The sequence below is a fragment of the Balaenoptera physalus genome (genome assembly GCF_965194825.1).
Source record: "Balaenoptera physalus genome assembly, chromosome: 15".
NCBI lineage: Eukaryota > Metazoa > Chordata > Mammalia > Artiodactyla > Balaenopteridae > Balaenoptera > Balaenoptera physalus.
The window spans coordinates 10,481,633-10,497,133 of record NC_138894.1 but is presented as its reverse complement, the minus strand read 5'-3'; the positions used below and the strand labels follow the sequence as shown (position 1 = coordinate 10,497,133).

At 49.1% G+C, this 15,501-nt stretch overlaps 1 protein-coding gene across 7 annotated transcripts in view; it reads left to right on the top strand.

The window, feature by feature from the left end:
• Nucleotides 1-15,501, top strand: part of INPP4A (inositol polyphosphate-4-phosphatase type I A) — a 125,648-nt gene that overhangs the window by 39,402 nt on the left and 70,745 nt on the right. Inside the window, exon 2 of one of the 7 annotated variants that reach the window (XM_082427261.1) lies at nucleotides 10,395-10,529. The exons of the other annotated variants lie outside the window; for them this stretch is intronic. The gene's annotated coding sequence lies outside the window, so the exon portion shown is untranslated. The remainder of the gene's footprint in view (nucleotides 1-10,394; nucleotides 10,530-15,501) is intronic. 7 annotated transcript variants of the gene reach the window in all.

The following is a 15,501-nucleotide window of genomic DNA, read 5'->3' as shown; positions in this document are numbered from 1 at the left end:
ATTGTGATACATCAGTCACAACTAATGAGCCAATACTGATACATTATTATTAACTAAAGTCCATACTTTATTTAGATTTCCCTAGTTTTTGTTTTTGTTATTTTATTTTTTAACCAGATGTCCTTTTTCTGTCCTAGAATCCTATCCGGGACACCTTATTATATTTAATTGTCTTATTTCCTTAGGGTCCTCTTGGTTGGGAGGCTTCCTCAGACTTTCTTTGTTTTTGATGACCTTGACAGTTTTAAGTAGTGATGGTCCGGTATTTGTAGAATGGCCTTCATTTTGGGTTTGTCTGATGTTTTTCTCATGATTCTACTGGGGTTATCTATCGGTTTTGGGAGGAAGACCACAGAGATGAAGTGCGTTCTGGTCACATGCTAGCAGGGTCCATACTGTCAACGTGACTTGATCACCTGGCTGAGGTGTCTGTAAAGTTACACTCCCCACCTGCCCTAGAATGTTCTCTTTGGAAGGCAGTCACTATGTGCAACCCACAGGTATGGGGTGGGAGGTAGGCTCCACCCCTTTGAGGTGACAGGGTTATTTACATAAATTGTTTGGAATTCTTCTATGTGGGAGGTTTGTCTCTTCATTTATTTATTTATAACAGAATGGACTTTTGGATATTTATTTTCTACTTGGGGTTATAATTTAGTACTAGGTTATTTATTTATTTTGTTGCTCAAATTGTTCCAGCTTTGACCATGGGAGCTCTTTTGGTTGGCTACTGTGTCCCTTTGACATACCCCCATTATTATGGGTTTTTTAACTGTTTTTCTTTTTTTTTGTCACTATGAAAGATGCCCCAGGCTCATCTTGTACATTTCCTGCCCCAGCCCTAGAATCTGCCATTTCTCCAACTACCCCTCACCTCTTTTATTGGAGAATTGCATTAAAAACCAAGACCCCGGCACTGAGTGGCCAAAGTTATTGTAATTTCAGTGTCTGTGTACTCAACTGAGCAATAAAAGCAAAGCACATAAATAGCGATGCCAGCAAGAAATAACTGCAAATCTCCATTACCAGCTCTGCCCCTTCTCGGGCTCCTCAGACACAGTTTTACGGTTGTAAACCTCAAGTGCACCTTGTTCCGAGTCCTGTTTCTGGAATCGTCTCTGTAGTGGTGATGCCTTTATGCACACACCCTTACCCATTCATGGTGGAGATGCAGTAAGTAGGTGTTGGAATAAGTAATTCCTGTGCCCTGAGTCCTGTAGTGGCTCTTGGTCAAAAGCAATAAATTGAAAAAAGAACCCGATGGAAGAGAAGTTTTAGACACATGGTGAGCTGTGTAGACAGAAAGCACCGCTGAGCCCCTTAGAGAGAGAGGGGCTGCTTGAGGCTGGGGTCCGGGGAGACAACTAAGAGATGGGGTTGCAGCTGGTCTGGTAGGTGGGGTGGGTGGGATGGGCTGGGGTGTTGTGGGAGTTGTATTGTGGAGGCTACAAGTGCAGGGGGGGCCGAGTGGAAGCCTTGCACCCCACCCTAAAGACTCCAGAGCCTCACCTTTAGGAGAGCGTGTGCATGTGCACACGTGTGTGCGTGTGTAAGTGATGTCATCTCTGGCTCTCAGCCACACTGGGAGGCCGGATCAGAGCTTGTTGCCTTAGCCCCTTGTGGGGTGCCAGTGGGAACAGAGAGAAGAGGGTGATGAAAGCAGAAGTCTCAAAGGAAGAGGGGGCACAACCCAGTGACTGCCCAGCAGGGTTGATGGTTAGGAAGCCGTGTCGGGAATGTCTGAGCTCCTGAGAACGGGGGGCTCCAAAGGGAGAGGATGCAGGAGAAGCCAGTTCTTAAGGGGGACATGGACTCAAGTTTCAGCGGGTGCCAGGAGTCCGGGGCTGGTGACTCATTGACTTAATAATCCTGGATTCGGCCTCAAGAGAGGCCTTACGGCCGAGGGGAGGGATCCGGGCATCATCTCCTGGATGGCTCGGTGGCTGAAAAAGTCAGGGTGCAGGAGGGTGAAGGCACACACAGAGGACGAGGCCCGGCCTGCAGCCTGTCCCTGTCCCTGCCGTTGTCCTGGCTGTTGGCAGAGGGAGCTGCCCCTCGTGCCGGATGACCGATGAGCATGGGGTTGCTGAAGCACCAAGTGGGAGCTGCCGTTACACACCGTCTCCTGACACCATCAGTACTGGGTGGTTTAGGGTCTTTTTTTTTTTTTTTTTTAATATTTATTTATTTGGCTGCATCGTGTCTTAGTTGCAGCACATGGGATCTTCATTGTAGCATGTGTGGTCTTTCGTTGCAGCACGCGGGCTATTTGTTGCGGCGCGTGGGCTTCTCTCTAGTTGCGGCGCACGGGCTTAGTTGCCCTGCGACATGTGGGATCTTAGTTCCCCGACCAGGGATTGAATCTGCGTCCCCTGCATTGGAAGTACAGATTCTTAACCACTGGGCCACCAAGGAAGTCCCGGTTTAGGATCTTTTATCTTGGGGCTTCTGTGTTGCTGTGCTGGAACTCCTCTGACAGTCTCATTCTGAGGGAGTTTAACCCTAATGCTCTCTTCTTGGCAGAGTGAACCCTGCTCCTCTCCTTCCTGAGTCTGAGAGGATGCTTGAGAATGTGCGCCCCGCCCCTGCCCCCTGCCACGAACCACGGGTGTGACTTGTTTCTGGGAGGGAGATGGTGTGGGGGACTCTTTAACTATTTGGTCTGGGTTTTTGTCCTTGGAAGACGTGGTATATTGTATAGGATTTTTCCATCATCCCTGCACGCAGCCACCAAATTCTGACCGCCATTTCCGCTCCTTCTGTGTGGAATTAACATCTTTGTGAGATCCACGTGCCTGTGGAGTGATGTGGGCAGTGTAGAAAGGCCCGGGGTGATGGAGCTTACCCAGAATTCCTGTGCCCCTGCAGGGGCTGTGGTGATGGGGAGAAGTGCTCCGGTTCTGGGTGTATCACCGGGACTTGTCGGGGGGCTGGGTGTGGGGGAGGGAGGGACTGAGAGAGGAAACGAGGAGGACGCCATGCTTCGGGCATGAACCACCTGGAGGACGCGGATGCTGAGATGGGGAAGGCTAGAGGTGGAGCAGGAGGGAAGCCGGGGCGGCGCGGACAGTCCCAGGGAGGTGAGGACGTCCTCTGAAAGGGCTGGGATATTCGCCTGGTTTCCTTTTTCTGACTGTGCTGCTTATCACACGGGAATCTCTAAAAAGAAGATGGTTTCAGAAACAGTACTTGGCTCTGGAGGATGGAGCCCATGTGGAATGAGGATGCCCACATGGGAGGGTCTGGGTCCATCCCGCAGTGGTCTTCTCAGTTGGGCCGCACAGAGGTACCCCAGGTCCCTGGCCTGCAGTGTCACAGTTAAATACGGAGGAAGAACTTGAGTTTCGGGCCAGGGAGTTTGGCACTTCACTGGTTTAACATGAGGTGCTTCCGGAGGTATTTGTGGTCTGGTTCAGTCCCGACCCCTTTATTGCCCTCGTGGGAATGCCTTCCTTCCTCTCATTCTGTTTGAAACTGGGATTCCACAGCTCCTTGCCCTAGAATCACCGTTAACCTGTGACACCAGTGCCTCCTAGTAGACGAGGTGGGAATCTAGGGCGCCCCACCTCCTGCCCCTGTCGGGGGCAACAGCAAGGTCGGGGTGGAGAGATTGTGCCTGCAGCAACCAAAGAGCAAACACATCGAGGGGAAATATTTGGTCCTTTGGGTGTCATAACATGCCATGAAGGGTTCGTTTTCCAAAATTATTATTGTGTAGTACGTGGACTCCTTCTATTTAGAACAAAATAAAACACTTCCCAAAGAAGAGAAGCATTTTAATGCCAACTTCTTAATTTAAAAAAAATTACGGTGGGGAAAAATAAAATGAAGTTGCATTTCTTTATGGTGATGGAGAAAAAAATCAAAGCCCAAACTGGGTCAGATAGACAATAGCAGTAACGATGAGTTCTGTCAGTATCTGATTGCAGCTGAGAAAACAAAACATCAAAAACAAATTGTATTTCCACAAGGGAGTGGGAGGTGAGCTTTGTGCATTCCACAGGATTTTCACACAGTGGGTAGTAATGTGTCAGAGCCTAGGTGTTTTTACACTTGGGGTAAGACCTCTGCTTTCGCAACTGATTCGGGAGGGTCTCGTGAGCCCCCAGCTGCAGACCCAGTGCCAGGCAGGGCCTGGGCAACAGAAGGTAAACCAAAGTGCCTTGGAGCCCTAAGGCCTCACCCAGGGAATGCTCTCTTTTGAGTGTTCACACACACTCACGCATGATCTCATCTGGACGGTTTGGTTTGCAAGCACCTTGGCCAGGGAGAAGCAGCAAATTTCAGTCAACAAGAACACTGAAAGCTGCTTAACCTGATTGCAGGTGAAGAGAGCGAAGCCGGCATCACGAGTAGATGTAGCTGGAAAAGGAGCAGCAAGCCGGGTGCATTTCACATGGAAATAAGCCGCCCTGTACCCCCGATGGGAGGCACCTTTGTGCCCAGTCACAGACGTGCTGAGTGCTGCTCATACTCTTCCCCGCACTGCAGACTGGACGGCAGCCCCAGGGCTCCCAGGTCAGGGACAGGACTGGAGCTGGGGGATGGGTCTCTTGTTCAGAAGAGTCCTTAAAGTCAAGGAAGAGTGTAATACGTTTTACAACAGTTTTCTTCTAGTGTGGGTGGCTTTTAAAAAATTGCCCCCCATGTGATCTCTCACTGGCCAGAAGCAGCTGCCAGGGGTCCCCTCCTGGGACATCGCTCTCCTTGTGGGCAGGGGCAGGCCCTGTTGATAGGCTGTCCTGGGGGCCGGTACGTTGTGTCCTTCCTCACTGTCTCCCGTCATGCTCCTAGAACCTGTCCTGTCTTCAGCTGGCTGGGAGGAGCTCTCAGAGGGCTGTGCGGGCAGGGAGCCGGATCCCTGTGATGCCAGGGGGCCTTCAGGGATGACCCGTCCGGTGTATTCGTGAGGGTGAGCACCGTCAGGTTCCAGGGGAGGCCGAGGCAGGGGCTCCTCCGGAAAGGGTGCCTGTGGGGCCTGTATAGGAAGCATGACCCTCGGACCTTTGGCATCTGTTTAATGTCTGGAGGGACCTGTAGGGGAACCTAGCCCAGGAGGGCCCTGTCCAGAGTAACATCAGTTTGCTAAGTAGTGACTTTGGGTGCGTTTCGTACGTTATAGACGGGGAGTCTGGGGCTGGAGGGGGTCTAAGGTCCAGCCCGGTTCTCAGCTCCCGCCTGCCAGAGCCAGCACTGGAGTCGTCCTCCCTGCTTCCCCACCCGCATCACTGCTATCAGGTGGAGATGCTTGGCTGGCGTCTTCACACTTCCCAGCCGCCTCCTTGACTTGGATTCTGAGAATGCCGTCTGCTTCCCTTAGAGAGTGGGCAACACTTGGTGACTTTCAAGAATGTGCTGGTAGCTCTTCTCTCTCCCATGCCTGGTTACCCCAGGCCAGTAGTTTTTTGGGGAGGGGTGAGCACCACATTTCTTTTGCATGTGGATTGGAACCCTTTTGGACTTCTCAGCTGAGTAGCCCAGAATGAAATGGTCTCCTTTTGTGTAGAGGGGGCTACTTGAGAGGGATTTATTTATGAGGGATGCGTGTGGCTTGTCCACTTACTCTGACCTGATGATCTGATCTGTGATCACACACCTCTCATGCATGGTAATGTTTCCTCACATTTTCAGCTGACTTGCTAATCAGGATATACATCTGGGTGACTTATTTTTAACAAAAATAATATATTTTTAAAGACATGGCTTACTGATATACAGTAGATTTTCTTGAATAGTTCCTGCTGGGGAGACATTTCCTTATAGTGTGTAGAACTCATATTTTGCTGGTTAATGCCAGCTTCCCTAACATGAAATATTAGACAAAAAGGAACTTATGCATAATATTTTGCCAATTGTTAGAAATTAAGTATAAATTTTATTGGGATCCACTTCTGGAATGGTAGTATTAGGAGCTCCACAGACCTATTCCTCAGCAAAACAACAATAATTGGTGAAAGCTGTTTTTAAGAAAACAATCAATTAAAATATCCAGAGGGCTTCCCTGGTGGCGCAGTGGTTGAGAATCTGCCTGCTAATGCAGGGAACACGGGTTCGAGCCCTGGTCTGGGAGGATCCCACATGCCGCGGAGCGGCTGGGCCCGTGAGCCACAATTACTGAGCCTGCGTGTCTGGAGCCTGTGCTCCGCAACAAGAGAGGCCGCGATAGTGAGAGGCCCGCGCACAGCGATGAAGAGTGACCCCCACTTGCCACAACTAGTGAAAGCCCTCGCACAGAAACGAAGACCCAACATAGCCATAAATTAAAAATAAAAAAAAAAAAAAAAAAAAAAATTAAAAATATCCAGAAATGGTCCTAAGGGTATGCAGCAAATGAAGAAACATTTATTCAAGAAAATCTACTGTATATCAGTAACCACGTCAAGAGTCTGTGGCACTTGAGCTGTGGCCAAATCCTTCCTGCCCAGCTTAGTACGACAGAAGTTATCCCTCTGGCTGGGTGTGGCCAAGAACATGTGGCTCCCCCCAGCTTCCATCAAGGGCTACAGTATCTCCCTCGGAGGGGCAAGCTGCCAGCACTTCTCACTCCTCTCAAGCTCCCGTGTTGCAGAGGCGAAATTCCAGGGAAGTGTACCCAGCTTCTACTCATGGGGTGGAGGCTCTGCACCGAACTGAGGATATTGGGGCCCCAGTTACCCTCTGTCATGCCAGTTTGCTCGTAGGGTGGAGGTCTAATTCCAGAAGAGTTAAGAAGGTCAAAGGCGGACCTCCCTGGCAGTCCAGTGGTTAAGACTCCCGCACTTCCACTGCAGGGGGCACAGGTTCGATCCCTGGTCAGGGAAGATCCTGCATGCCGTGTAGTGTGGCCAAAAAAAAAAAAAAAAAAAAGATCAAAGGCTACCCCCTCCACCTAGCACTCTGTTCATAATGTGGGGTGTCACTCTGGGAGAAATGAGCTACTGTCCTTGACCCCAACTCCAGAGCAGTGACTCAGAGACTTTGCCAAGGAGGAGAGGTTGGCCACGAGAACAGAAAACTCTGAGGTTCTCCCCAAAAGTACTGAATTTATTTATAACAGAGTATGGGGCAGTTCAGACCTAAGCATGCTGTCAAAAACAAGACAAGGAGATCTTGGCGGGAAGAAGCTAAAAAGAGGCTGGTAGCTCCATGAGAGCAACAGTTGAAACTTTAGGCTAGCGAAAACCAGAGAAAGAGACAGCTAAGAAGAGCCCTCCTGGGGTCAGAACAAACCTCAAACACTGATATCAAAAATTGTTCCCTCAAAAAGGCCAGCATTTAATTGATCATGCTGCACAGCAGTTGATGCCCGAGGATATTGTCAAAAACAATAGAGCAATCAGCCAGCAATTCCTGGAGCCTAACAGCTGGATGTGATAACATCAGAGGCAGGCAGCTTTACAGAGAGATCAGGGAAGAGAAGAAGAGAGCCCGGATAAAACCATTGTCACCCCAGGGAGACTGTGCACACCCAAGGCAGTGTCCTCTGAGGAACAACATCAGAGGCTGCACACTGTGGGGAAAGTGGGGAGTCCTGAGGGGATAGACTTCACTAAACTAGTCCAGCTGATTCACTGAAAAAATAAGCAAACAGAAACAAGCCCTTGTGGGGAGAGGATCAGTATTTGAACTGCTACAATATATTACCTAAAAGGTCCAATGTTTAAGACAAAAGGATAACATGCAAAGAAACAGGTAAGTGTGATGGGATTCTTTTTTTTTTTTTTTAAAGCATCAGAAACTGCCTGAAAGAGGGCCCAGATGTTGGATTTAACAGACAAAGACATTAAAGTAGCCATTGTAAATATATTCAAAGAACTAAAGGAAATCATGCTTAAAGAAGTAAAGAAAGGTCTGATGACAATGTTTGATCAATTAGAGAATACCAATTTTAAAAAAAAGTATGAAATGAACTGAATGGAAATTCTGGAGTTGAAATGTAAAATAACTGGCATGAAGAATTCACTGGAAGACCAAAACAGTAGATGTTAACTAGAAGATAGAATAAGTAAACTTGAAGATAGAGTGATAGAGATTATGCAGTTCAAATGATGGAGGAAAAAAATGAAGAAAATGAACAGAACCTCAGGGAAATGTGGGACACCATTAAGCACACCAACGTACACATAATACAAGTACCACAGGAGAGGAGAGAGAGAAACAGAAAAAAATATTAGAAGAAATAATGTTGAAAACTTCCCAATGTGATGAAAAACAATCTCCACATCCAAGAAACATAATAAACTCTAAGTAGCATGAACAGAAAGGAGTCCACACTGAGGCACATCATAGGAAAAAATGTTGAAAGACAAAGAGAAAATCTCGAAAGCAGCAAGAGGAAAATGACTCAGATTGTACCAAGAATCTCAGTAAGATTAACACTTCTCATTTGAAACAATGGAGACCAGAATACAGTGGGATGGATGGCATGTTCAAAGTCCTGAAAGAAAAAAAAAAGTCAACCAAGGATCTTATATCCAGGAAAGCTGTCTCTCAAAAATGAAGGTAAAAATAAAGATATTCTCAAATTGAAAAATAAGCCATAAAACCCCCCAGAGAATTTGTGGTCAGTAGACCTGCCTTACAGAAAATATAAAGGAAGGTCTTTGGGCTGAAAGCAAGTGACCACAGGTGATTATTCAAATCCATATGAGAAGCCAAAGAATGCCAGTAAGAAGCCAAAGAATGCCAGTAAAGCTTATTATATAATTACATGAGACAGTATAAATGCATATTTCTCCCCAATTTTATAAAATAATATGTATATAATTATGTTTTGTGGCCTAGGACATTTAGAAAAGTAATGTATTTGACAATAACAGCATAAAGGAGGCAAACGGGAACAAAACTGTATCGGAATAAGGAAATTACACTGCATTAATGAGGTAGCCCAAATCCACAGGACAATAGGAAGAGAACCAGAAATGATGAATAATAAGGTAGATGAAACAAACCCTGGAAATATATACTTGCTTTCCTTCTCTCACTTCTTAAAAAACACAAAAATTATATAAAGAAATAATTACTATATTTTGGGGTTTGTAATATATATAGATATAATAATTATAATAATTGAACAAAAGGAAGAAAAAGGAATAGAACTATATAGGAGCAATGTTTCCATATCTCACTGTAATTGTGTGGGTAAAGGAATTAAAGGTTACACTAGAAAATATTTACTTAATGCAAAGGAAAGCAGTAGATGAGGAAGAGAGGAACAAAAAAGGCGGAGACTTCTATGCCCTTGCCACCTTCAAATTGTTTTTATTATAAGGGTATAAACTAAATATTAGAGTTTGACTGTGTTTCTTTAATTCTACTACATGAAAAAAAATTTTATTAGCTTTTTTTTCTGGATAGAGCCCTCACCTGTCTCCCATTTATTCTGGGGCTTTTTGTCAAAGGTGTATTTTAAATGTATTCAGAGCATGTACACACCTGACCAGGAGGTTGTAAAGATAAAACAAGTGGCTGTGGCGTGAGGGAGGTGCTTGGACCTGGAGTTAACAACCTGGGGTTGGTGTGTCCTGGCTCTGCTACTGCTTTTGACCTTGAACTGGTCACTTGTCCATCTCTGACCCTGGCTTCGAATGTTAACAGGTCACCTCGAGCGCTCAGATGATGACTGGGAAGTATTTGACCACAGCTTCCCCCATCCCCCTTCCCAGAGGATGAGACGTGGGGAGGGGCGAGAGGGGATTCAGGTTCTCTGCCTCAGTGTGAGAGCCGCACCCTTCGCAAGCAGAAAGGGGAAGGGGGGCTGCTTCACCACCTCTGCTCCTGGACCCCTTCCTGGCAGCACCCACCAGCTCAGCTGCTGGACTTGTGCGGTGTGTTAGGTCAGAGGATGCCAGGTGCTGTCTGTTGTGCGAGGCATGTTGTTGTGGACTGAACTGTGTCTCTCCCACTCCCAGCCCGTACCAGATTCATATGCTGAAGTCCTAACCCCCAACGTGACTGTATTTGGAGATAGCGTCTCTAAAGAGTTAATTAAGGGTAAATAGGTCATGAGTGTGGGCCCTAATTGAGTAGAACTGGTGTCCTTATAAGAAGAGTACAAGACACCAGGGAGGGGTGTCCACGTGAGGGCACAGGGAGAAGGTGGCCGTGTGCACTCCAGGGAGAGAGGCCTCAGGAGAACCCCAACCTGCCGGCACCTTGGTCTTGGGCTTCCAGTCTCCAGAACTGTGAGAAAAGAGATCTCTGTTGGGTGAGCCCCCCAGCCTGTGGTGTTGTGTTATGGCAGCCCGAGCAGACGAATACCCAGCTGCTGTGGAATCTCAGTGTTCTTTGTTGATACCCACCAGCACTGCCCCACTGAGGAGCTGGGAAAGCCATCCCACTCAAAATTATAGACGTGCAAGATAATCACAAATAAAAAGGCTGGTTTGCAGATTGTCCTCTCTGTTCTCCTTCAGATCTGCTTAATGACCAGCCTGGTGGCAGAAGCCGTCTGAGTGCCGGTGTCAGCCTGCCTGAGGGCTGTGGGTCTGGGGTGCACGGTGATGCACCAGAACAGGGTCGCCTGACAGCAGTTATCCCAGAAATGCCAGGTTTGCCTTGCATTTTGATCTCCTCCCTATTTTGCCCCCTAAAACCGTGGTGGTGGATAATCACACGGTATTTTTAGATCTGCTTTGCAGTTTCTCTGTGCAAACCTTTCCTCGGGTACATGGTTTAATCCTCTCATCCAGCCTTGTTTAAGGTCTACAGAGTGCTATATTTATTTGACTTTATTTGAACTTTCAGGGCTTTTCAGAATATTGTTCCAAGAAATCTAATGTTTACAGAACTCTAGAATTTAATGCCTTAAAAGGCTTAGCTACTGATATGAGTGTAGGTTTTCTTATGACTTATTTCCCTCCTTTTTTTTCTAGGCCATCTAGGGCAGGCTAGCTAAAAACTCCCTTGGAATTAGTGTCAGAAGGTCTTTTTTTTTTTTTTTAATTAATTTCATTTTTTAGAGCAGTTTTAGATTCATAGCAAAATGTAGCAGAAAGTATAGAGAGTTCCCATATATGCCCTGTCCCCACACAGAAAGTTGTTTGCTTGCGCCGTTGTAACTTTTCAAGGACAGAAGGGACAGATTCTCCTTTTTAGAGAAGTAGTATATTTCTTGGCTAGTTGATGACCTTTAGTGATCAGGTGGAGGGTGAGTGTCAGACCACCCACCTCTGTCTGCAGCTTGAATGAACTTGGGCCTGGCACCCAGCAGAGTCTCACCACGTCTACCATGAGCCCAAGGGAGCCACAGGAGGTGTCATTGGCAGGCCCAGGTCTAATTCCTGGGGAAGCCTCCCCACTGCTCATAACCCAGGCTGTGTCATCCGCTAGAAAGAATGTGTCATTTAAAGATTTAAATCCTAACTCCTACATTTTCAGAACATTTTTTTGCCTTTGTATCTCATTTGACTCTTAGCAAGACCTAGTGTCACTTAAATTTAGCTGAGTAACTTGGAATCTACAAAGCCTTCACACACACACACACACACACACACACTTAGCAGCAAGTCTCTAAGGTGGGGATGTCTCCCCAACTTGATGACAGAGGACATGGGCTCCGAGCAGAGCCTTCCCACAGTCAAACAGCTGGTCGGGGGTTGGGGATGGAGATGGGATGCCGTGCCCCGGGCCCCCTGTCTCCTGAAGGGGGCCTGTGTGCTGCTGGATGCAAGCTTTATATCTGAAGAGTTAAATTCATTTCTACATATACTTGAGTATTTAACTAGATCAAGATATTACGTGTAGCAAATTTAATTTAAAACATTTATTTAAAGAAGAATCTCTGTGCATCAGTACAATGCAGTCATGGTAGAAGTCATGCCCCCCCGAGGGCCTGCTGTTCAGGAGGTGCCGTGAACCGTGCTAGCTCTGCGAGAGGACCAGAATGGAGGCCGGAGTCCTGTTGTGTGGCCCAGCCTCGCTGGTCGTCCTCAGGATGGTGGGGAAGACGCCCCTCTTCTCTGCACTGTGATGTCCTCGCTGAGGCAGGGAGTAATGATTTCCCTGGGGCTGGGGCAGGCTTTGTGGTGAGGAGCAAATGACAGAGCAGAATATACACAGTTCATGCCATTTTGGGCAGCCCACCAGTGTAGGATAATAGATTGGGGAGGAAGGGCTGGGGAGGACAGAGCCACACCCAGCAGGGGACACCCAAGTGCCCAGAGTTTGTGCTTTGCCTGAGATCTGATAGCTGAATGAAACACCTGAAGCAGACCAAGAGCACGACTCTGTGTCAGCTGTGTTTCCCTGAATTTCTCTGCTCTTGTTTGTGGTTGGTGGGCGTCTGATGCACTGTGCACTGCTCAGCGGAGTGGCGCAGGCCGAGCGGAGGGATCCAAGGCTTTAGTTGGATACACTGGTGCCTGCTCCCTTCTGGTTGAGTATTGGACAGATGTGTGTTCACACCTCCCCGATGGGTGTACATCTGGCCCCTTCCCCAGCTGGTCCTCACTGAAACCTGGTGATGGGGCTGCGTGATGGTCCTGGGGGTGTCGGGTGATGTCTGTGTGGGGCCGGCCCAGTCACCCAGAGGAGAAGGACATTCCACCGGGTGGAGACCTGCCTCCCTGGCTCTCCGTCAGTGACCTGCCTGCTCCCAAGGGGGCGGGACCTGAGGTGGCTTGGAGGGTGTACCTGCTCCCTGCCAGCTTCCGGTTTTTTGTTTTTCTACAGATTTCTTCTAGTGGGAGGTGGGAGCAAATCTAAAAAACGAATTTTGAAGGCACATTTTCCCTGGTCTCTTTATTACCCAACTGCCAAGAACGTTTAAAAAAAAAAAAACGTGAAAGCACAAGTAGAGATTTTAACTAGTTTTCACTGTCACTGCTCTTGGTGATGGTAACGTCACATAAGATACGTGACAGGGAGACACTTTATGGGGGCCTTTGTTCTCAGTGTGTTCTCTACACTGTAGAACTCAACTGTGAATTTCAGAGAAAAACAAATAACCCTAAAAGGTTTATCTTGACACTTATAATTATACAGATGTCCTGACTCGTTAGCATTCTTTTTCTAAACAAAAAGCACAAGGAGCCTGGAATCTTTCTGGAACAAGGAGACCCGAAAGAAAGGGAAGATGCTTCTGGCAACTTCCTTGAGTGGTCTCATCCCACGTGGTTTACGGTGAGCTTATCGGGGGAGGGCCTCTCAAAGGCGAAAATGGCTCTTGTGTAAGGTGCTTGCTAATAGACCTGAAATTGCTCTGCCTCTTCAGTTACTAAGTGGTTTTTAGTTCCTTTCCTGGTTGTTGCCTTGTTGGGTTTCACTTCTGATTTGTAGAATTGAATAGCGCTTCCTTCAGCGCTAGTGAGCATGTGCCGACGTCAGTAGTCTTGTTGACAAAACGGCCTTTGAACCCCCTGGAGACCTGCCAGGACAAGAGAGCTGTCCTTTACATGTTGGTCATAGATGTTGCCTGTCTGTTCCGGGGCAGGTGCCCCCTTGGCCCAGCCTTACGAGGCCTGAGCTGGTTTGTACCAAGTGAGCAAGAGGTTTGTTTTCAAAAGCCCAAGACGAGGGTTCCAGAGAGCACAGGAGTTGCCTGCTAGCTGGAGCCCAGCACTGTGGTCTGGGGTCAGTGGCTCCCCAGAACTGACCCTGTCCTGGCCCTTCAGCCCGTCCCCTGTGTCGCCTGCAGCACCAGGCTTCCCCGTTCCCTGAACTCACTGTCCCTGAGCGAGCCTGGACCTTTGAAGTCAGCTCCGTCCACGCTGCATCTGGACAATCACTGACTAGACTTAAGGGTTCTTCCTCACCTTCCCCACAGCCCAGGGCGTGCGTTTCCCTTTTGTCTGGGCGTTGTCTTGCCTGAACGTCTTACTTCATCGGTAACACTGGTGGGTCCTTGCAGGCAGGGACCCTCCTGACTCGCCGTGTGTCCCCTCGGAGTGCCCGGCCCGGCACCTGTTGAATGAACAAGCGAGCAGCTCTGGTTCCCGGTTGCAGGCTCCCGTGAACACTCAGGGGGTCGCAGGCCCCCGGGCCAGGCTTGCCAGTGGAGGGCAGAAACACCCGCAGAGCTGCTGTCTGCCCCCTGCCCCTGGCCTGTCCCTGTTGGCCTGATGGTCGCTGGAGGTTGGCAGTGGTGCATGGCTGGTCTGCTGTTGAGTGTGAACTGGGCACCGGCTGGCACCTCTCCCACCGCAGCTCGGGTGGGCGGCTCTGAGTGCTGCCCCGAGAAACGACTGGGCCTCCAGTCATTGCCTGCAGCTCTCTTTCTGAGTTGCTTTTCTTGGGTTCCCATCATCCCTGCCACCATCGGCTTTGCACTCAGAGCTGTGGCCAGGCTGCCGTGGGAGAGGCTCCCAGAAGGCCTCCCACAAGGGTCCTCTTTGCTCTGGTCAGGAAGTCACTCCATCCAGGCCACCCTTTGAGGGGCGGCCTGTGAAGGGCAAACAACTGGTGGGGGAGCCACGGGACCCTTCCCCCTGCGCCGTCCTCCCGCTCAGCTCTGGGAGGGAAGGATTGGGAGAGGCTGCCTGGGAGGGCAGCCCGGGGTCGGTGGCGGGTGGGATGCTGACTTCTCTGTTGGCCGTGCCCCCTCCTCCTGGCGCAGGGGCGTGGGTGAAACGTGGGCCAGAAGGGGCTCCCTCCCGTGGGCCAGACCCACCTCCGGCCGCTTCCCCGTCTCGCTTCCATCACATCACAACCGCGCAGCCGAAGCCAGAGCCCCCTCTTTCCAGAGAGGTCACATGTGACACAGGACCGCCTGCCTTTTATTTTCCTACGAGAATACGGGGCACTGAGGTCCTCTCAGAGTCTCCTCTGTGTCTCCCACCCAACAGTGTTCCATTTTAGCAGCTAGAGTGGCAGCGAATACACCACTTCACCAGAGACTGACGTGTCGTGAAGTTGGCAGAACGAGCGCCCTGCTTTATGTTCCACAGCACGTAGAAGATCGAGGCATCTCTCCTGATCTGGGTTTGGTGGTGCAGAAGCTAAACTCGGCCTGGGGCAGGCCATCCCAGTGTCCTGGCTCACTGCCTTGTTCCAGAAATAACTTTGTCTTCCTGGCATTTCATTGATCTGCGGTTGTTGCTTTGCGTTAATAGCCCTTTAAGGAATTTTATTCCTGCTCAGAAAGTTTTATATTCTCTCATGAATAGAAAGCCAACTTTGACACTTCTGGCTTAGAAAACAAGCTTTCCTAGTGATTATAAAAATAAACTGAACCCACCCTCCTCCTGTCATCTGAAACACGTGGAACTTTCCAGTTACCGTCAGGGCCGCTCTGGCGATGGCCGCGGTCTAGAAGGAAACATGGGTGACAGTGGCGTGGACTGGCCAGTGCCTTGTCGGGCCCACGCGCCATCCTGCACAAGGCGCTGGAGCGAGGGGTCCAGCAGGAGCCGGACGGTGGCACCGGGCTGCCCGCGGGCTCCGCTGATTGGAAGCACCGGGCGGTGTGGTGCTAGCACACAGACGCCAGAACTTGAGGGTGAGCCTGAGGCCTTCTTGTGGGATAAGCCCTGGCAGCTGGATCCTCCTTTGTTTTCCCCAAGCTCCGTTAGCATGGGGTTTGGA